Source organism: Megalobrama amblycephala, linkage group LG17 (genome assembly GCF_018812025.1).
Source record: "Megalobrama amblycephala isolate DHTTF-2021 linkage group LG17, ASM1881202v1, whole genome shotgun sequence".
Taxonomy (NCBI): domain Eukaryota; kingdom Metazoa; phylum Chordata; class Actinopteri; order Cypriniformes; family Xenocyprididae; genus Megalobrama; species Megalobrama amblycephala.
Genome location: NC_063060.1, coordinates 41,461,046 through 41,484,952, shown reverse-complemented (window position 1 = coordinate 41,484,952; position 23,907 = coordinate 41,461,046). Strand labels below are relative to the sequence as shown.

Here is a 23,907-nt window from a genome sequence, read left to right as displayed (position 1 = left end):
TACGCAGCACTCATTTTTCTTTCTCAGGTTTTCATGTTTAAGTAAATGCTGTTAGTGATGCACCAAAATTTTGGAAACCAAAAAATATTTGTTCAAAAATGAATGTTCAGTTTCAGTTGAAACTGTGGCTGAAAGTATTGAACGAAATGGTAACATTTAATTAGCGCTTCTCAAGTGACGCATTTTGAGTGTTAGTGTATATTTCATGCACACAACGTAGATAAGTATGAATGAACATTAGAAGGTATAGAAAGAAACGGTATAACAACTTACTGAAATAATGTGTATCACGTCTTATGTAATCACTCAGTGTTGTGATGCCAATGAAACAACTCGTAAACGATGTCACATTTACCTCAGGAAAGCCATTCAATGTCCATAGCTCATTAGTCAGCTAAAAAATAACTCTAGTTATTCGTTTCGATAAATATATGCACTATATTACATATTCTTTATATTTTTACATCATTACTAAATGTATGTTTGAATAAAAATGTCATGAAAACGTTATTGCAGCCACCATGTTTCAACAATGAATTGGAGAAAAAGTTATATTATTAAAAAGTCGATTGTTAAATAATTTGGTGATTATTAAAATATTTTTTTTTTTTTTTTTTTTTTGGTGTTTCACTAATTAATACATAAAATATTGTAATGTTTGGTTACATTTAACAATTTATCTCCACTAAAATAATTTTTTATCAACTAAAATTAGATATAATTTACTAAAATGGCATGGTATGAAAATGGCATGAGAAGGATATTTTCGTCACTGGGCTAAACATATAACTATAGCAATGGGCCAGCCAGTGGACACAAAAGACAATTTTAAAATGTTCAAGAATGATTGAATAGTGCTTCTTTCCATACAGCAAAAGCCAGGGACACTAGGGAATGTCAAGCTCCCAAAAAGTTATAAAAAATTAAATAAGCCATACAAGAGCTTTTTTTTTTGAGGAACAGATTGAAAATTATTAAGTATTTCCCTCTACCATAGTTCTCAAATCTCATGTAATTCAAGCCATAATTGTCAACTGCCAACTCCATTAAAAAAGCTGAAGATGACTGTATGGACCATAGAGGGATGCTAAAGACATCCAGACATTCATGCATTACAGACATGCATTACAGCAATCAGCGACATTTACCAGAAATCCCTAGGGCTGTGCTGCTTGAACATTGCATTCATGGCACACAGAGCTAAAAATGTGTTGATGGCAAAAAGATGTGTACCCAGAATACTCCATTAGCGCTGATCACTGTCTTGTGCTTTGGTGATTTGTCCAATGGGTTCTGGCAGCCCACTTTCTTCAAACTTAGGCCATGAATAATGAAACAATCAAGTTGGCTGCTGTTGAATCGATGCATCTAATGTGCTAACCAACAAAGTTGAAATAAATAAATAAACTGCCTGCTCTGATTGGCTCACAGCATGCATTTAGTCCCCTGCTTCAGCCACATTCAATGGCAATGTGATTAGAGGGCCTTGAATAGCCTCTCAGTCGGAGGTTACCTTCATTATGTGTGTGTTAAGGTGGTTGAATGGAGGTAGAGAGGTGGCTGCTGGACTTTGTTCTTTCCAGAGCTTGTGCATTAGCCACACTAAAAATCTGCTAGACTTGCATTAAATCTACAGACTCTTTGTTTGCTATGGATGGAAATCATAAGGAATTTAATGTCCCTGGTTCAGATTCATTTTAACAGTTCCAGTTCCCTCCAGGTCAAGATGCGGTCTGACCAATTCAGTGACTGATTCAATTCATAAGTTCAAGGTTTTGTTGAGTCTTTTTGACTTTTTAAAAAGAACTGGCTAATAGGTCGCACTTTCTGTTTGTTGTTGTGAACAACTCACAAAAACTCGCACATTTGTTTGTCGATAGTAGTGTCTTTGTACGTTGTATTATATTGTTTGCACTGAACTCAGACTGCAAGTGTACAACTTTACCATGTCTATTGTTGTGAAACTGTAGATTCAACAGCAGGAAATACTTTTGATATTTTGCATTTTAGTATAGTGTTCTGTTCACGTCAGCGGTATAATGCATGTTCAAGAATAGGGGTGGGAATCGCAGGGAACCTCACAATATGATACGATCACGATACATGGCTCACGATAATGATAATATCACGATACAGCGATTCTGAGATAATCGATATACTGCTAGACAATCCTCCTATAATAATACATCATGATATCTGTCTGACTATGAAAACAAAATGCCAGTGAAAAGTTTAAGTGCAGGTTTTCTATCTTTATTAAAGTCCAAACTGTTAGAAAACAGCACAAAAACTTATTCATTCTGTAAATTAAATTTAACATTTTAAGTAAATTAATATAAGCATTTTATGCTTATACTTTTTTAAAAAAGCTTAAGCTTTTCGTTGCTTGTAAACTAACACATTTAGCCTAAGTTAACTGCTTATCGACTTGTTTTATTTAAACCTTGGAATAGTGTTGTCAAAGGTACCAACTTGGGTATTTTAAAATGTCAAAAATGTGACAATACCAGCTTAGCCTAGCATTTTGAACGCTGTTAAGCGGATTCTTAAACACCTCTGATTGGCTATTGTGTGTTCACGCTCTCAACATACATGTCTGTGATTGGCTACAAAGATAAATGCTTCACGTTGACGAACTTGTTGTAAATAAACACCTTTGATGCTCTTCACTGAGCGCTTGCCGCCTAGATTTACACAGGAGCGTTTTAAGACGGGTGTTTCAGCGAATTTGTCTATCAGCAGATAAATTAGCGATCCACTGATACACGAATCCACTGATAAACGCCTGCTTTCAAATGCTCCCATGCCTATCTGTGTAAGCGTTCAGTGAAGAACATCAAAGATGTCTACGTTTGTCACATCAATGGTATAAATATGCGTCAAGACTTTAAACTTAAACGTGGCTGGGGCATTTATTATTATTTTACTCACACTGCTGTCCGCTGTCCCGTTAAAAACCTCTATTTCTTAAAATTCATGTGTTGAGCGCCACCTTGAAGTAGCAACGCAGTGAGCAGGGAAATCTATTTAGAGCGCCTTATTTTATTAAATAAAATATCGATATTTGGCGCCATATTGATTCTCGTATCGCACAGAGAAGGACGACGATATATCGCTGTATCGATATTTTGAACCACCCCTATTCAAGAACCATTAACAGAAATAATGAAAATGTCATGAAAATATTGTTTATTATTCAAAAAAGCCCATGAAATAGGACTGCTCATGTAAAGCAATATTTACTATAAACAGACATCTGAACCATGTGGTAGTGTTTTAGATCTTCTAGATAAAAACATAAATTTGGTCTTAATGAGAATTTTTAGGGAAAAAAGAAAGATTATTATATATAAGGTGTTTACAAAATTTAACCAGTTCTTGGTTCCAAACACTATTTTTTACCCTCAAACCATATTGTATAAATAAGTGAGGTGAAAAGTTTACTAGTTGACTAGTCAACCCAAAATGTTTCAAACTAGTCTAGTTTGTATGTCTTTTGTATTTAGAATATGTCTCTATTTTTTATTTTTAAGACATTTATATTCACATGGGGAAAGGAGATGTGACTGTCAGCTGTCAATGTATAAGATGATACTGACCAGGTATCAACATTTTTAGTCATTTACAGCATCAAAGTTTTCAATCATTTATAGTATTAAAGGATTTGCTCTGAAATACCAAACAGCCACTGTTGCCAAGTAAAATAGAAATATTAAATATGTCATTTGGTCACCTTCATGAAATGCAAGCAAAACAAATTGTTCATAAAACCATTCTTAGGTAAATGTTTTTCAATCTGTACAATTACAATTCATTCATGAACATTTCACAAAAAGTCAGTCAGCTTGTGTTTCATGAAAGAGACCCAGTCCTTCATTAAAAAGAAGAGCGTTCCTTGTGCTGACACACCCCTCACACAAACTAACCATATACTGCAGTGTGCAATTTTTCCACAAACGTTAAAGCTCCACATTTTCATTCCACGCTGCGGTAACAACAATTCGAGTTTGTGCTAAAGAAGATTAGTGTTGACTCAGTAAGAGTCCGTTGACTTTACCCAAAGACCCCATATCTTTGAGCTGTGACTTGCAACCCTGCTGCTTTTCACATCAAGCAGTCAGCCTGCTAAACTTTTAGACACACTGGAGTGGAAGAAGCTGCCGGCTAAACAATGACCACAGCAGTGGAGTCAAGCACAGATACACATGCCTGGTCTCCAGACAAATGCTTTGGAGATGAGGAGGAAAGAAAACATGTGTCATGCAGGGTTCGAATAAAAGACAAAAATAAAAGAGCTGGATCTATTTGCAAGCAGTTCTAATGTGTATGTTCTGCTTTGTTTTTGTTCTCCTGTATTTATACCCCTGGTTCTGTTCAGTTCTCTGTTGGTTCTTGTTAAACGATTAGTCGACATTATCGACATCGTCGACAATAAAAAATTGTCGACAGATATTTCTGTTGTCGAATAGTCTTTTGATCTCGTATGACCTATTTGAAGGGCCTGCAATAACGTGATTTGTAATGCAGTCCTCCTGGATACAATCCGATAGAAGAAGACACGGTGCTTCGGAGTGCAAACGCAACCATAAAATATAATATGCTGCCATGAAGGGCCACCAACTCTCACTCATTCAAACAAATCTCCACCTCGGACCGTCGATTTGTCGGCTCCGCCTCCTCCCTCCCTTGGCTCCACCTGGGACCATCGGCCTTATGGCTCCACCAGGCTCCCTCATTCCTCTGGCTTCTCCTTGGTCAGATGTCGCTCTGCCTGCGCCATAGACTTCTGGGCCTTAAAGGGATAGTTCACCCAAAAATGAAAATTTGATGTTTATCTGCTTACCCCCAGGGCATCCAAGATGTAGGTGACTTTGTTTCTTCAGTAGAACACAAATGATGATTTTTAACTCCAACCGTTGCTGTCTGTCAGCCGTATAATGCAAGTCAGGAACTTCTACTATAAGAGTAAATAAAACTTGCTTAGACAAGTCCAAATTAAACCCTGCGGCTTGGGACGACACATTGATGTCCTAAGACACGAAACAATCGGTTTGTGCGAGAAACCGAACAGTATTTATATCATTTTTTACCTTTAATACGCCACTATGTCCAACTGCATTCAGCACTCGCTTAGTGAGGTCTGATCGCGCTCTGACAACGACAGTGATGTCTGACACTCATTGAAGTATACGCGTGAGACATCGGTTCCGCTGTCAGAGCGCGATCAGACCTCACTAAACGAGTGCTGAATGCAGTTGGACATAGTGGTGTATTAAAGATAAAAAATGATATAAATACTGTTAGGTTTCTCGCACAAACTGATCATTTCGTATCTTAGGACATCAGTGTGTCGTCACGAGCCGCAGGGTTTAATTTGGATTTGTCTATGGTAGTTTTTTCGACTCTTATTGATCCAAGTTCCCATTCACTCCCATTATTTGACTGACAGACGGCAATGGTTGGAGTTAAAAATCATCATTTGTGTTCTACTGAAGAAACAAAGTCACCTACATCTTGGATGCCCTGGGGGTAAGCAGATAAACATCAAATTTTCATTTTTGGGTGAACTATCCCTTTAAGCTGAGCTTTGTCCTTCCACCCCTTTGGCTCAATCGGGCTCTGCCTTCCCTCCAGCTCCTCTAGGGTCCTTAGTCAAATCGGCTCCACCTCAGCCCTCCGACACACCGGCTCCACCTCGCGGTCGTCACTGGAATATTGCAGTTTCCACAAAAATATTAAACAGCATAACTGTTTCTTGGGAGATCAAATCAGCATATCAGAATGATTTCTGAAGAATCATGTGACACTGAAGACTGGAGTAATGATACTGAAAATTCAGCTTCACAGGAATAAATTATATTTTAAAATATATTCAAATCTAAAGCAGTGTTTGGGAAAGCTTTTTTTTTTTTTTTTTTTTGTTGAGATTCTTAAAATTGAACATGAATTAGTTTGAATTATTATGTGGCAGATGGACAAGTGTTTAGAAAAGCTTTTTTGTGATTCTTCTTAAAATTAATTAACATAACATTTTAATTATTATTGTCATTATTATTATTATTATTATTATTATTATTTTTTTTTTAATTAAGCAAGGTTTAGGTCGATATTGATTTTTATGTTTAATAAATGATTATAATCTTATTATAACTGACATATACTACATTGCAAATGTCCCATGTAAATTTACATTCATATTATAGGCCAATTATAGAAGAATAGAAAAGGCTCATTAGCAGTCATTTTGGATTTAGTTGCAGTAATTTCCCTTGAAGACAGGAAATGAAGAGGTCAAGTGGCCTATCTTCTTAGTTAGCGGCAATGTGACACACAACCTGTCTCTGCCGCTCAGCCCATTTTCTCATTCTGCCAAGCAGAAAATTTGGCAACTTTCCCCACCTCCTTTCACTTTTTCTTCATTCCTCGAAGATTCTCAGCTAGCAGGTGTCGGTCAGAAAGCTTCCTTTCAGGGTCCTTGCACAATTTCAGTCTTTGTAGATCACATTCTTTGAGTTGGTGTCTTTTGCAGGCTCGAGGGCACTGAGGAAGTGGTATGTAGTTGACAGGATCATGGTGTCAGGTTCGCTCAGACTTAAACTTAGTCGATAACTTCATTCAGACAACCTCTACTCCTGTCCTTCCACACTTCCTCTGAAGCAAGTCGTCTGCTGGCCGGACAAGTAATTTCACTCAAAGCAGTTTTAATATGTTGAGGCCCAGCCTTTTTCATTACACTCCTAAATACTGCCTGCATTGATCGCACTCTCACTCTCACTGCATCAGGATTTTATTTATTTATTTTTCCACTATAGTGCAAGATTTAACAACCTCTACAAAAAAGCTGTTTTGCTTTTGCATTCTTATTAAAACGATTAGGCCAAAACTTACGCGTAACACATTGCTTTATGGGAAATTGCTTTAGATGCCAGTTTCCTGAACTTCATTAAAATATACAGGATTTCTTTAGAACCAGATTTATTTATTTTTGCTTGCCTGTGCAAAACTCACCATCATGATTGTTGTGCCAGTGTGTTGCTGTGCAGTTTCTAAAAGGTATTAGGTTGTTGCTTTCCCAAGTCAAAAGAGCACAGGGCTAATCTGGATGATAATCTGATCTATATAACTTGCTCAGATCACTACTTCTTGTTCAAGTCTGGAATTTTTTTGTCTACCTTTTATCATAAAGTACTTGAAAATCATTAGCTTATTTTTTATTTTTTTATTTTCATTAACAGTAGAAGTGAAATCTTCAGTGTTAGCCTTCATTAAGACTTTTTAAGTCTTTTTGCGCTCGCAATCTTCTAACATTATACACTGACACCGTATTTCTTGGCACACTCGTTTTACATGGCAAAGACATCTGAATTCAAAGGCATCTGAATGTTGCAGTTGGTGGTCAGTTTTTGTATAAATGCACGTTTTTGACCAACTTTTTCCATTGCTGTCATTTCTAGAGAGAAAACTCATCAAACATGGTAAACACGAAAGCTCGACCTACTCATACTTGTGCGGCATGATGACAGGATTTTCAAGTACAGTATGAACATTAGTGATGCTTTCATTAGAAACACATTAATAACATCACTGATCAGTCAACAGATCTTTGTCTTGTGAACTTTAGAGATGCTTTATTCAGCAGGATAATGACTCCAAATGAAAGTACTCAAAGTGCAGAGAAAATTAAGACGGGCTCATAGTTTGCCCCCTTGCCATTTTCCTTTGACACACTAAAGAGCTTTGTGCAGATTAGCAGTTGATTACCATTGGTATTTGCGAACACTGGCAATAAGTATCCAGTGCCTCTGAGGTTCAAAGGGTGGTTCTGATGAGGAAGTCTGCTCAGGTCTGTAGTGGGCGTACTCTGGCTATTAGTGATCTAACACTCTCGCAGTGCCTTTTGACAGGGATGATACATCTTACCAAAACAGTAAATATGCTAGAATTAGGCAAATGGCTGCATCTCACATGCCTTTGCACCCTTAAATGTTCCATTAGTTTTAAGTTTAGAGTTCATATAAACAGAACTTTCAGAATCTGAAAATTGACTGGATTCATTGAGATTCATGGAAATTAGTGCATGTAAACATGGTTCTTTTTTCTCCTCACACAAAGGCAGTTTCAAAAGATAAGATTCTGGCAAATTTCTAATGCAGAATTTGAAGATCTATCCAAATCTATTCAAGAAGAAAGACAAATAAAAAGAAATGCTATAAAGTATGGGGGCTTGTTTCTGCCACGGAATAAAAAAAGGATAACTGCAAACTTTTTATCTCACGATTCTGACAATTGCAAGGTTACATCACAATGCTGGCTTTTTTTCTCAGAACTGCGCGATATGAAGTTGCAATAGCGAGTTATAAAGCCAGAATTGCGAGATATAAACTCGCAATCGTGTGAAATAAAGTCAGAATTGCGAGAAATAAACTCTCACCTTTTCTCACTTTTTTTCTCGCAATTGCAAGTTTATATCTCATAATTCTGACTTTTTTCTCGCAATTGCATGTTTATATATCGCAATTCTGACTTCTTTTCTCAGTAATGTGAGATATAAACTCGTAATTGCAAGTTAGAAAGTCCAATTCTGAGGGGAAAAAGTATTTTTTCTCAGAATTGCGATATTGTTTATATCTCAAAATTATGACTTTATAACTCGCAATTGCAACTTCATGTTATAAAGCCAGAATTGTGAGATGTAAACTCACAATTGCGAGAAAAAAAGTCAGAATTGTAACATAAAAAGTCAAAATTACCTTTTTTATTTTATATTCAGTGGCAGAAACAAGCTTCCATAATAAAGAGATGGGAGTACTACTACTAATAATAAGTCCGTCTCTGGTTCCTGTAATGATTACTTTAGTACTTGTAAGGAATAATATTTAGAAAGAATAAATGCAATTTTAATGTCAAATGTTTATATAATTTTAGTAATCAAGAAATTAAAATTTCGAGAAATTCTCTCAAATAATGTATGTACACAGACTTCTTTATCACTTTTCATATTTTTAGAGGTGATATCCAAGTATTGGCATTGTACATTTTTTTCCCTTTTTTTTTGGAAAATATTACTGAAGAATCTTCCTTACAAAATATTAATATTTAATTAAATTAAATGACAAAGAGATCCTAAAGCATTGTCCATTTGTGTGCATTTACTGCTGAATGTTATCCTATATAATACTGTTTAAAATATAAAGACAGCATAAGTTTGTTATTCCAAATAACATTACTAATCAGAATTCATTTTATCTTTAGGGTATTTGTTAAGAGGTTTTCCATACGTGATTCTTAACACGCACCTGTTTCCTTAACCAGAGGGAGATGACAACATAAACAGGTTTCTGATCTCAGAGGCCCAGATGTTTTCACCACCCTTCCTATCCTCTGCGGTAATGAGATTTCTCTTTGCGTAAATGAGCAATTTCCAGTACACCTTTATGTTCTGCCTGTGAAGGGCTCGGGATCAGGGTCTTTCGACCTTACACATAAAAGTTGGAATAGAGGAATAAAGCAAAGCTCTCACTTACGGCAAGGGCCTCCCTGTCTCTGACAAGCAAAACAAAACAAAAGACAGTTTACATCTGTAATGAAAGAGCGCTTGGAGAGGCACTTGGCTGTAATTGCAAAGGCAGGAGACAGGGATCAGTAAACAAAAACAGAAACGGCAAGTTCTCATTCATTTATGTTCTGTCAAGACGTCCTCTATCCTATTAGCGTCATATTGTAAGAAGATGGAGAAACGTTCAGAGTCAGAGACCAAAATCAATGAGCTTGTCCCTATTCTTGCACCCCATTTCCATTTTCTTCATCAAATATGTCATTTCAAATTCAAAGCTATTCCAAGACTGCTCATAAAACCACCACGACAAGAGAGTGCCTATGAATACAAGAGTAATGATGCTAATAGAGGCAATTAGAGTTGTTCGCAATGACTTCATTTGCTTCTGGTTCATTTCTCTTTAACTCAAAGTCTGTTGCCATTGATATGCACAAACTAACTTTCTCTAAGTACATCCATTTCATTTCCATCTCACCCCATCTGTCATTAACCACAACACCTACTAGTACCAGCCTCAGACGACACACCCAGCGCACATTCTGTTTGCTGATCATCTGACGTCTAAACTTAACAACTAGGGCTGAAACGATTAGTCGACATTATCGACAACACTGACAATAAAAAAATGCCAACAAATATTTTTGTTGTCGAATAGTCTTTTGATCTCATATGACCTATTTGAAGGGCCTGCAGTAACACTGTTTGACCAGTGGGGTGCTGTAGCGCAATACTTTAATGCAGCCTTCCCGGATCAAATCCAATGGAAGAAGACACGGTGCTTCTGAGTGCATAGTGCAAACGGAGTCGAACCCATAAAATGTGGGAGTTTAACATAGCATAAAACATAACGTTTAGCATAACTACAAAAAATGCTGTCATGCAGGGCCACCAACTCTCATTCAAACTCACTGTTCGCCACACGTCCATTTTCTCACGCAGTGAAAGATGCATCGTAGAGCGTAGAGGACACAGACAGCACGCCGACAGATAAGACAGATCAGGTTTCTTTTGATATAAAACAAAGTCTTAACTTTTAAATTCTGTCAATTTTACTAAGGTATTCAAAAAATAAATGTGGTTTCGAGGCTCTTTAATGTGGAGTGACAGATCGCTGTAGTGCCTCAGGTCAAGCGGCACGTGAACCTATTATCTCTTCCTCTTTTCTGCTATTACTGCACAAAATAAACATGAAACATTAAAAAGTATGTTGAAAGATACAGTACAATTTACTGAAATTAATCCAGCTCTAATGTAATCACTTAATCATAATTTCAACCTCAGAAAGAAGTCAATAAAACAGCTTGCAAACAAATATGTCACAAAATGTTATATTTACCTCAGGAAAGCCATTCAGTGACCATAAACTCGATAGTTAGTAAAAAAAAGAAGACATCTAGAGAGAAGCTTTTTTCAAAAATTTTGCACAATATTACATATTCATATTTTTACTCTTATTAAAAAGTTATTACAATTCCCAGACTTAATAAAAACACAGTACATCATTTTAACAGTATTATTAACAAATTCATTAAAAATACACTTGCAAAAGCTGAAGTGAGTTCCTTGTTTTAATTATTAAAGTATAACTCAGTATTTTAACTAATTGCTCGTGGAATAATCGAACAAAGCATACTGATCAACCAGTATAATAATCGATGATTAGTCGAGTAACTGTTCCAATAATCGGTAGACTAATCGATTATCAAAATAATTGTTTGTTGCAGCCCTATTAAAGGGATAGTTCCCTCAAAAATGAAAATTTTGATGTTTATCTTGCTTACCCCCAGCGCATCCAAGATGTAGGTGACTTTGTTTCTTCAGTAGAACACAAATGATGATTTTTAACTCCAACCGCTGCCATCTGTCAGTCTTATAATGGGAGTGAATGGGAACTTGGATCAATAAGAGTCGAAAAACCTTGCACAGACAAATCCAAATTAAACCCTGCGGCTCGTGACGACACATTGATGTCCTAAGACACGAAACGATCGGTTTGTGCGAGAAACCGAACAGTATTTATATCATTTTTTACCTCTAAAACACCAATATGTCCAACTGCGTTCCGCACTCTATGCGCAAGACATTACTGCCGTTGTCAGAGCGCGATCAGACCTCACTAAGCGAGTGCGGAACGCAGTTGGACAGTATAAGCGTGTTTTAGAGGTAAAAAATGCCGTATATAAATACTGATCGGTTTTTCGCACAAACCGATCGTTTCGTGTCTTAGGACATCAATGTGTCGTCACGAGCCGCAGGGTTTAATTTGGATTTGTCTATGCAAGGTTTTTTCGACTCTTATTGGATCCAAGTTCCCATTCACTCCCATTATTAAGACTGACAGACGGCAACGGTTGGAAGTTAAAAATCATCATTTGTGTTGCTACTGAAGAAACAAAGTCACCTACATCTTGGATGTGCTGGGGGTAAGCAGATAAACATCAAATTTTCATTTTCGGGTGAACTATCCCTTTAACAACTACCTTACTAACTATTAATAAGCAGTAAATATGAGATTATTGAAGCAAAAGTCGTAGTTAATAGTGAAAATTGGACCCTAATCTAAAGTGTGACCAAAAACAGTAATTGTGTCCCAAATAATGTACTATGGCTTGTTAAAAAGAAGTGTGATCATGTGTATTGAATGTGGTTTTGAGTTCATAAAGTGTCCAACATTTCATTTCATCTTACAAAAAAATGAGGTTGTCACATGCTTATAATGCACTACACCTTGCTGCTGCATTTTCCATTGTGAAAAAAAAAGAAAAAGACTAGGATTGCTGGGTAGTTGTTTGCTGAGTTTTGCTTTGGTACAAGTCTAAATATTTAAGGACATCAGTTGAGTTTCGATGTGAAGAAGTTTGATGCTTTGGCTTTAAAGCTGCAATGTCCTATGCAAATGTTGAACATGCAGCTTATGCTAGGAGGCCTTTAGACTCTACAGTCTTGTTAGTACATGTGTTTTGCATTCATTAAGCAGGATTGCCTCAGATACTTAATTAAGCCCTCAAGTTGACTGTGTAAGTTGTTGTTAAGTTCTTAACATCAGCATCTCTGGGAGTGGAGACCATGAGTCATCTGCAACTGCTGCAAGCATGTTAGATACAACCTGTCATCTCAGCCAGAAATGCCTTTTATCTGCTTAATTGCTCTACCTGCTTCCTTGATGTCTTAGGGTTTAATTGCACTGGCAATTAACAACATATTTTGCTAGCAATGCACAATCCAGCTTCAGTTATAAGCGTATGTCTGGGGTCCCATACACTCGCATGCAAAGGAGGTACAATGAGACATAATTGTTTGGATTATGTAAAGTGGGTATTACATGGATCAATGACAAAGAGTGAAATGAGATACAGAGAGAGTGTACATGATAAAGGAAAGGAAATATTAAAAAACAAATCTAGTTTAAAATACACAAGTTCTTAGAAATATACTTTTTGCACTCATGTTGGCTTCAACTACAGTGGCACCAATAGCCTAGTGGGCAGGGCGGCGACATATAGCGCAGTTGCTATGGCGGTATTATAATGCCATTAATGACCGAGCGCACAACTGATGCTTGCGCACGCAGTAAATCACTTCCGCGAGAGGATAACAGATCTACACACGAGGAAATGGGAGCCTGCAAGCTCATTTTAAACCTGCGCGCGCGCGCATGACATCTCCTCTGCGCGCAGATCAAGCCCTCGCGTGCTCGGACACGACTCGCAGCACGCGCGTCATCACTTCCCACACTGCCGCTCAATCTTCCATTTCGCCTCTGCGAACACTTTTGATTTTTGATAGTCGTGGGGCGGGACTTTACTTATTTCAGTGTAACCTCAAATGTCATTGGTCAATTCAGTTGGTCAAGTCTGTTGTGATTGGACACCTGTTGTAAAACAATTAGACATGGCTTCATCAATGGACCAGATGCAAGTGGGTTAAACTTTATTTATTGGCTGATTGATTGCATTATTATTATAACATGTCCAATTGACCAATGACATTTGAGGTTACACTGAAATAAGTAAAGCCCCGCCCCACGACTATCAAAAATCAAAAGTGTTCGCGGAGGTGAAATGGAAGATCAAGCGCCAGTGTGGGAAGTGATGATGCGCGTGCTGTGAGTCATGTCCGAGCACGTGAGGGCTTAATCTGCGCGCAGAGAGGATGTCATACGCACGCGCGGGTTTAAAATGAGCTCGCAGGCTCCCGTTTCCTTGCGTGTAGATCTGTTATCCTCTCGCGGAAGTGATTTACTGCGCGCGCAAGCATCAGTTTTGCGCTCGGTCATTAATGGCATTATAATGCCGCCATAAGTTGCGCTTAGGGCATCCCGAGTTCGAGTCCCAGGTTTGGACCTTTCCTGATCCTGTTCCCCCTTCTCCAACTTTGCTTCCTGTCAATTTACCATCCTGTCATAATAAAGTCAAAAACAGCAAAAAACAAACAAAAAAAAAAAATCAGCAAATGTTTCCATTTAACACTCTGGGGTCGGCGGTCATACCGGCGTGACCACCGCGGTTTTTTTTCTAACCAGTGTTAAAGAGACTCAAAATACTTTGTCAATGTTGCACATACAATTAAGAGTTATACACCATTTTAATCTGTGGAATATCTTCTTTTATTTGCGTACACTCAGAGTAAAAACAAAATGTTGTGCTTTTTGAAAAATAAAGAAAACAAACATGATGCGTGATCTCTCGTCTCCCTCTGAATGAACTCCAATCTGATAGTTCTCAGAAAATTAACTGTAACTTAGTGAATACTAATCACAAAAAAATGAGACTTCTGTCTAAAAAAACGTTGAAATGTCAGGTTTTAAATCGTGTAAATCAAATCGAAAACAAATATTCTCTGTTTATGTAATCTGTATGAAAAGAGAGCCTTGTCAGATGCCGGTGATTCTTTTGTCTTCTCAGGTGAGAATCGCCCATTATTCATGATGATTCACACCTCCACGCATACTGTGTTTCTTGACCAAAGATGTTTTAGAAAATTTAAATCTCTCTATTGTTTTATATGAACAAGCAGGCAGCATAATTTTTACCTCATTTTGAAGCAAAAACTCTAGTATACAACCTCCAATAACCAGAAGTCTTGTGAACAAAGATTTAATATATATTTTTTGGCTTTATTTCAGTGACTTAAGTTTTTTGTTTTTTCAATAACCATGCATAAACGTTATTCCTTCAAAAATACAAACATGTACATACATGTTCCTCACATATTATTGTAGCCTAGTTTGTGCTGAATACAATGTAATGACACTTTTTCCATTAATATGTTTATGAACAACTGAAAAAAGCACAAATGTCAGGGCATGTCAAACCTTCTCCAGGGCCCCAAAAAACCTCAGACCCCTGAGGGTTAATGGGTCTAAAAAATGTTATGTGGCATAACCATCAAGTAAACAATAATAATACATTTATGTGAGTGTACACATCTTAATCATCATTTTCCATAAGGTTTTTACCTAAATTTTCCCAAGTATATAAAAATATACATCATAAATTTCATAGATTTCATAAATATCATAAATTTTGGATTGTCAAATTATCTGATATTTTAAGAGATTTTTTGTCAGTTATGTATTCAGGGGTCTTCTCTCTGATTCACTTTTTGGTTTTTATTTTCTGCGTATCAATGTGTTCAGACCACATGATTTTATTGGTTGCACCATTGACTTTGACTTGGTGGACAATTTTTTTTGTTTGTTTTCACATATTAAAGAAATAAAAAATGTGTCAAACTACATAATAATGTTTTATTTTCAATAATTTACTTTATTAAATTATTAAAATAATTTACTTTAATTTTCTTTACTTTTTTCTTGCAAAAAAACATCACTGGTGGGAAGGGATGGGTTAAAAAAATCAATTTAACACATTTTGATGAAGACACTAATGAATGACCTAATACAGCTTCTTCAATTTCACATTAGTTTGAGCAGTTTGTATACTTGGAATGTTTCCGCTGCCACTGTACTGTTTTACCCATTCTGACATTCAAATCCATGATTTATGGTGCTCTCTGTGAATAAGTAATCTTCCTCTGAGGTCCATGAATATGTTAGCTAGGGAAGGGATAGACTGAGATGGTGGGGTCTACGCCTCATTACCTTCTCCAGGAATCTGCAGATTTCTCCAGGCCAGCATAGTGCAGTAGAGTGGTCACTGGAGTGAATGAACAAGGCAGCTTTGATGGTGCTATCATAAAATATGAAAATGCACTCACTGGTAGTCTCATCTTGTAGAATAGAGGACAGACCACTGCATATTTTTTTCAAGAATGGTGCAGATTTGCTTGTAGTGGGTTGAGTCATGTCCGCTTCGGATTGGTTGTTGAGGGTTAGGAATAATGTCTATCGTTTGATTCGCAACTTACGTCAAACATCATGTCTTCAGACATGTCACGTCATGATTTTTGGTCAAGAAACATCTGAAGGCTGATGGCATTTGATGTCACTGATGTCTTATATCACTGTTTCAGAAGGTATTAGTACTCAGTTGAATGAATGATTTGTTGATCATAGGAGAGGGCTACTTGTAGACTATTCTTGGTCGGCAACTCTCTCTCTCACTTTGTGGAGCTGGTGGCGATATATATAAATTTATAATAAATGCTGTTCAACTTTACTTTCACAGTATCACAGTTTCCACAAAACTATTTTCGACATTAAAAATAATAAGGACATGTTTCTTAAGCATCAAATCAGTCTCTGAAGGATCTGAGGGATCATCTGACACTGAAGACTGGAGTAACGGCTTATTTTTGGCATCAAAAGAATACATTGCATTAAAAAATATTAAAATAGAAATCAGTTATTTAAATTTGTAATAATATTTTGCAACACTACTGTTTTTATTGTATTTTCAATCAAATAAATGAAACGTGTGACGTCTCAGTCAGTCTTATATGTCGTTCATTCTGTTCTCAGCTATTTCTGTTTGCCCTTCAGATCAGATTCAAGTCGCCGATAGTGTGTCAGGTACGATTAGGAGGCATTATATACCTGTCCATCAGAAACCACAGCATTGTGTCCTCATCTGTCTGTCTGAGAGAACAGTCAAGGTAAACCATACCTCTACTTGGATAAGTTGTAGTCTGCTTCATGTGGTCAAAATCTTGTCACAATGGATGCATTCTTGAAAGGCTTGTTTTGAGAAACTAGTTGCATCCCTTTTCACCTACTTATACTACGCCCTTAAAGTATGTACAGTTTTTGTAAAGAAAAAACTACATTCTTTTTGACTTTGTAGCAGAATAGTAGGCAAGCTTTGGGACACACTACTTCGTCCATAACTGCATTTTTAATGGACCGCTCTGTCGCTTAGTTACGTGCATCATGTGAACATTTAAACTGGCCTGTCAGTCATATTGTCACAGTTAAATGGGTTATGAATTGAGAAAACTTTTCCTTGAGCTTTTGTTATATAAGAGGTCATCATACTAGAATATCCTGTAAGTTTCAGAACTTAAAACTTCCTTGTTAGTCCAATAAAAGCTTTTATTGAGTCCAGGCCCAGTGAACAACTCGCCCTGAAATTTGCCTATGATATCTATCTATGATAGACAGGTGAAACACTGCCTCTGCAGAAGAAATTAATGCCTACTTCATCATTGTAACATTAGCCCCGCCCACTGGCGTGTTAGTGAGATGAGGAGGAGAGAAGAGCGATACAGGACTAAAATAACATTACCCTTCAAAGGATCCTAATGCTATGAATATGGTTATTTTCAACAATGTGAATGTCTCAGTTCAGCTTTATTCATTTGTATTCAGTACATTTCACTGTGGATTCTTTGGTAAATCAATCACAATCCCCCATTGATTGTAAAAGTGAAAATGCTCTTTGCAGTCGGAACGCAATTTCTAGCGAGGTGGGACTACACTTCGGATTCTAACTGGAAAAAGTAGACCATCTGGGTATCTTTGGGATACTTATTACAGCATACTACACTCTGGGACACACTAATTCTAATTTAGAAAGCTAGTTAAGACAGATTATATGTTATAATATGCATACAGATGCAGATAATATGCAACTGTTCTGATTTATGGTGAAAATAACAAACAGAGTGAATGGATTTTTACCATTTTTGGGTTGTTGTGGACACATACCTGCGAACACATAATTATAAAACAAAACAAAATAAAAGTGAATTTTGCATAGGAGGTCCCTTTAATAAGTTTAAGTATGAATGTCATGAATGTTTGATCAATATTATTTCATATTCCTATTTTAAACTACAGCTCTGTAAAACATACAATAAAATGTTTAAGAACTCATCAAATTTATTCTAAAATGTTACCAGTATAGTTTTGTTTGTTTGGTGCAAATTTAGATTTATCAACCATTGGTGGCCATTGACCACACACAGATACGAGTTACTGCTTGATGCACTGAATTAAAGCACTGAATGAAGTGGATTAAATGCATTTGATATCAATCACTTTGATTTTGGCTCACTGACAAATGACTTCATTGCATCTGTTAAACGTTAATGTCACACCAAAGTGTCATACACCATTACACACATCAGCTTAGCTGCAACTTCATAAATATTTCAAGATGAACAGACTCACAGTTCAACATTTTAATTGCCATTGCAAATCCAGTGAAAATCTTGCATCAGTGAAGAGCACAAGAAACTGACTAAAAGTATAATTACTGTCTTTATTCTTTATATTTCGCCTTTATATATATATTTTTTTTTTGTAATACTGAACTTAGACTATGCACATAAACACTTTATCTTAGGACACAAGTGCTTCTAAACAAACATCATGTTAATGTATAGCATTGTATTTATACAGTGTCCACCACAAATATTGGCACCCTTGGTAAATATGAGCAAAGGCGGCTGTGAAAATAAATCTGCATTGTTTATCTTTTTGATCTTTCATTCAAAAAAATTCACAAAATTCTAACCTTTCATTTAAGTAAAACAATTGAAAATGGGTGGAAAAGCTCATTATGAGATAAATGTTTTTCTCTAGTTCATGTTGGCCACAATTATTGGCACCCAATTATTGCAATGTCCTTTTCCCAAGATAACAGCTCTGAGTCTTCTTCTATAATGCCTGATGAGTTTGGAGAACACCTGAGGAGAGATCAGAGACCATTCCTTCATACAGAATCTCTCCAGATCCTTCAGATTCCAGCTCCATGTTGGTGCTTCTTCTTTTCAGTTCACTTCACTCATTCTCTTTAGGTTTCAGGTCAGGGAACTGGGATGGCCATGGCAGAAGCTTCATTTCATGCTCAGTGACACATTTTTGTGTTGGTTTTGATGTTTGTTTTGGATCATTGTCCTGATGGACGATCCAACCACTGCCCATTATTGGATTTCTAGCAGAAGTGGTCAGGTTTTGATTTTTTATCTGTTAGTATTTGATAGAATCCATGATGCCATGTATCTGAACAAGATGTCCAGGACCTCCAGCAGAAAAATAGGCCCACAACATTAAAGATCCAGCAGTATATTTAACTGTGGGCATGGGGTACTTTTTATCCATGTGTGCACCAAACCCATCTGGTGGGTTTGCTGCCAAAAAGCTATTTTTTTAGTTTCATCTTACCACAGAAGCCGGTCCCATTTGAAGTTCCAGTCTTGTCTGAAAACTGAATATGCTGGAGTTTGTTTTTGGATGTGCAAAGAAGGATTTTTCTTGAAACTCACTCGAACAACTTGTGGGGATGTAGGTGCTGTTTGATCATTTTTTTAGGCTTTCTGAGACTCAAGACTCAACTAATCTCTGCAATTCTCCAGCTGTGATCCTTGAATAGTTTTTGTCCACTCAAACTTTCCTCCTCACCGCACATTAGGACGATTTAGACACACGTCCTCTTCCAGGCAGATTTGTAACATCTTTAGTTGATTGAAACTTCTTAATTATTTCCCTGATGGTGGAAATGGGGATTTTCAATGCGTTAGCTTTTTTTTATACCCATTTTCTATTTTGTGAAGCTCAACGATCTTTTGCTGCACATCAGAACTATATTATTTGTTTTTTCTCATTGTGATGAATGATTAAGGGGATTTGGCCTTTGTGTTTACACATATTTGTACTCCTGTGGAAAAGGAAGCCATGGCTGGACAATTGCATGCTCCTAGTCACCCTGGTATGCTAAAAAATGTAAATGTGAATGGGAATATACTTCAGAGATATTTTATTTAGAAGAATTTCTAGGGATGCCAACAATTGTGGCCAACGTGTTTTGGAAAAAAAAAAACATTTGTTTCATAATGAGCTTTTTCCCTCATTTTCAATTCTTTTCCTTCAAAGAAAGGTTAGAATTTTGTGAATTTTTTGAATGAAAGATCAAAAAGATAAACAATGCAGATTTTTTTTTTCACAGCCACCTTTGCTCATATTTACTAAGGGTGCCAGTATTTGTGGAGGGCACTGTATGTTCCTTGTGTTCCAGAAGTTTGTCTGGAATATTGGTTCCAAAAGCTCATTCTAATGAGCTTCTTATTTGTCATTCTTTTTTTTCTGATTTATTTAATCAGTCTGTAATAGGTCCATAATGAATGCAAATTATTGATTCAAAGTTGTTGCAAACATTTGCATTTGGTGTAAATAGGCCTTTAAACAGAGATGCCAGGAAGTATTATATGTTAAAACCAAGGGGTCATCAATTCATATTAGTAGATGTTTTACCAGTGCCCAATTTCACCATTGCCATGAATGGGAATGCGACAAACGGATAGCTTTCTCCAGGTATTATAGACTTCCTTGGTCAGAACCGCAGCCATAATTAGCTTGAGCATACGTTTCAGTGAATGCACAGATTTAAGATTTTGTGTCTCATGTTATACTATTTATATTCTGTAGACATGAACACAAAATTTGATCTATAACTCTATACCCAACATACCAAGATCAATCCGTTATGTAACACTGACATTGTCTCAGTAACTCGTGGTTTAGGCCTGAGCACATCAAGCAAAAAGAAATTTCATTGACACAAGCACTCTGTCAACCAACTCTCCCAAAATAAGACACTAGAACCACGTCATTTTTCTTCCAATCTTGCTACAGGCGAACTCATTCCACTGTAGAGAAGATAACCAATATAACAATGTCTGCAGTCATTAAATTATTTAACAGCTCTGACATACTTTTTCCTATTTTAAGATTTCTTACCAAATGGATTCTGTCTGGCCCTTTACTCAGTTTGGTCCTCCACTCATTAAGGCCTACAGTGAAGGTCCATTTAAAGGAATAGTTCACTCAAGAATTCAATCATTTACTCACCCAAGCTCAAAAAGAAAAAAAAAAAGAAGCTGAGAGCTGTGCGATATTCCCTCATTATCAGCACTGAAACCGTTTCACCGTTTGTATCACTCCGTTTGCAGCGACTGTCATGGCGGTCGAACAAATCCACCATATTTTTTACAAATACTACTGCTGTTGGGTCACGAAATGTAGTTTTGTAGGCGAGAATGTAGTTATTCAGACCTCAAATATGTGACATACTGTAAATAACCATAGCCCCTATTTTACATTTTGTTTAGATGCTTTCGTCAGCAGACGTTCAGCGCTCATGTATCCGCCGAGAACAGCTTCATCTCGGCCAGTCCTTTGGGAATTTACTGCTGGCTCTCATGTAGGTAGTGGTTAAATAAGATAAAATTAATTTAGGGTATATCAAACGGCCAATCTTTGGCCTTATTAATCTAGTGCTTGTTCCAGAGCAAATCGATTTTGGTTAAGCAGAAAATTAAGTTTCATAACTTTATATTTGGGTTATATTTATAGAGCGCTGCTTTTGTATGTTTGATTGAATTAATTGCTTGTGTTTTTTTTTACTATTGTCTAATGGCTATTGCTGTTAATTTAAATATTATTGTTCAATAAATATTAATTTTTATAAATAATATGACATATTTGATATTGAGAAAGGGTCCGTTAGTGATTTTGATTTCGACTTCATTGAAAGTTATGTTATTACACCATTAGATGGCAGCAACGACTGTTTTTATGAGTGAGTCAGTAGAAAATTGAAAGGAAATGGTTGTAAACAAGAAAGTTGTTTTAGCTCTTTCATGGGAAATCTTTTAATAGCACAAAGACAAAGATATCGCTTTCCTCATTGGACATTCAAACTGATTTTTTTTTTTTTTTTTATAATGGATATAATTCTTTGGACATCAACCTGAAGAATGAATTTCATGAATTTCAAGGAATTTCATAAGTGAGAACGAGAACTTTAAAGCTTGCAGGCTTCCGTACGTCGACCGCCCGCAGCATCTTCTGGGATTTTTAACGGTTCTATTCTCTCAAGTTTGCATTCGATGCGTCCTCGATATCAAGAACACATCCGGGTACTTTCATGCGTCCTCTGTTCTTGAGTATTGGAACTGAACTTCGACGGTTGATGATGACGTAGAGCAAGAACACAAGGACGTAAGATCGCTTAAGAACGCATATTGAGAAACAACCTTGGTCACAACTGTTTAACTGTCAACTTGAGATTTGAATCCGTGGAAGAAGAAGTAGTTCTGCACAAAAGAGTTTTTAAAGACACTCCGTTGTTGTTTCTTATTTATTTACTTACTTGTGCCATTGAACTGTTGTATAAACACAATATCACACTCGTAATGCTAATTAATTATATAATTGTCTGTGAACTTTTTAAACAGTACAACTGCCGCATTAGCTCAAATCAAAATGAATAGCTTGTCAATACTCAATTCAAAATTGCTACTTAAAGTCTTAGTTCTGGCCTCAAGGTGATGGAGACTGGAAAAATAAGGCTGTTGAGCAAAAATCTAACGGATCTAACAAATTATTTAAAATGATTGCAACAACTTCATTTGATTTTTTTTCCTTCAGCAGAGGATAAATGCAGCAATGATTACTTCACGTAAAATGTAGAGTGCAGCTCACCATTTAGCACTGCTTCATTATCGATTCTCTGTCCCATCAGTTAGGTAATAGCAATGCCATTTGCCAATCTCAAGATTAAAGATCTTCACCTGCTAGGCACCATTTAACAGCCCAGATCCACAAGGGAGTCATAAAGAGAGTTGCTGCGTTCCAATTCATGGTCCCTACAAAGTGTTCAGTGCTCCCTTCACAGTGAACAGGCAGAAGTTAGAATAATTTGATCATTTTGAATGCACTGCACAAACAGAGTTTGAGCTGATGACATTGTATAATTGTGTATATAAATCTAACCCTATAGCACTCTATTTGTTTTATACATGGCTTTAGGCGGTGCCCTTTACTACGGAAGAGGATTAGGGCCAAGCAATAATAAAAAAATAAAACCATCTCGAGATTAATGTTGTTAAATTTTGAGAAAAAACTCGTTAAATTTCGAGAAAAAAGTCTAAATAAAATGTTGAGAATAAACTTGTTAAATTACGAGAAAAAAATTGTTAAATTTCGAGAAAAAGGTCGAGATAAAATGTTGAGAATAAACTCGTTACATTACGAGAAAAAAACTCGTCAAATTTCGAGAAAAATTTGGAAATAAAATGTTGAGAATAAAGTCATTAAATTACGAGAAAAAATGTGTTAGATTACGAGAACAAATTCGTTTAATTAGGAGAAAAATGTAGTTACATTTCGAGAAAAAAGTCGAGATAAAATGTTGAGAATAAACTCATTAAATTATGAGAAAAAAGTTGTTAAATTACGAGAACAAATTCGTTAAATTATGAATTTGTTCTCATAATTTAACAACTTTTTTCTCGTAATTTAATGAGTTTATTCTCAACATTTTATTTCGACTTTTTTCTTGAAATTTAACGAGTTTTTTTCTCGTAATTTAATGAGTTTATTCTCAACATTTTATTTCGACTTTTTTCTTGAAATTTAACAACTTTAATCTCGAGATGGTTTTATTTTTTTATTATTGCTTGGCCCTAATCCTCTTCCGTACTTTACAGACTAGAAATATATGCTCTGTACGATGTGGAATTGTCAAAATGAAATGAATGCCAGTATGACAATCTGATGTTTCTGAGAAATCAGACTAAAACTTCATTTAAACAGGTAGCATCTGCCTTGTGCCATTTATTTCTCAGGAATATCTATGTTCTACACCTTTATTCTGTGCAAACATCTGTCAGCTGTGCTGAATATCCGAGGGAGGAGTTGATGAGTCTTTCTGGGCCGTTTGCGTTTGCACAATGGAAGGACATAAAACAAGGAAAGGCAGTTATATAACCATAAATCTATCACCTTTTCTCATCTGTGTTCTTTTACCCAGTCAAAGTTTGCTTGCTTTGCACAATAGAATTTTTGACATGCTAAAGTTTGAACCAAGTGCTTTCAACCCCCGAGCTTTGACTTAACTGGGTTACACATCATTTAGCTAATACCACTGTGTTGCTGCAGAACTTTT

General features: G+C 36.4%; 1 protein-coding gene across 1 annotated transcript in view; it reads left to right on the top strand.

Moving 5' to 3' along the window:
• LOC125250524 (mannose-binding protein C-like) overlaps positions 1–23,907 on the top strand; it is a 177,858-nt gene that overhangs the window by 3,353 nt on the left and 150,598 nt on the right. The window lies entirely within an intron of this gene.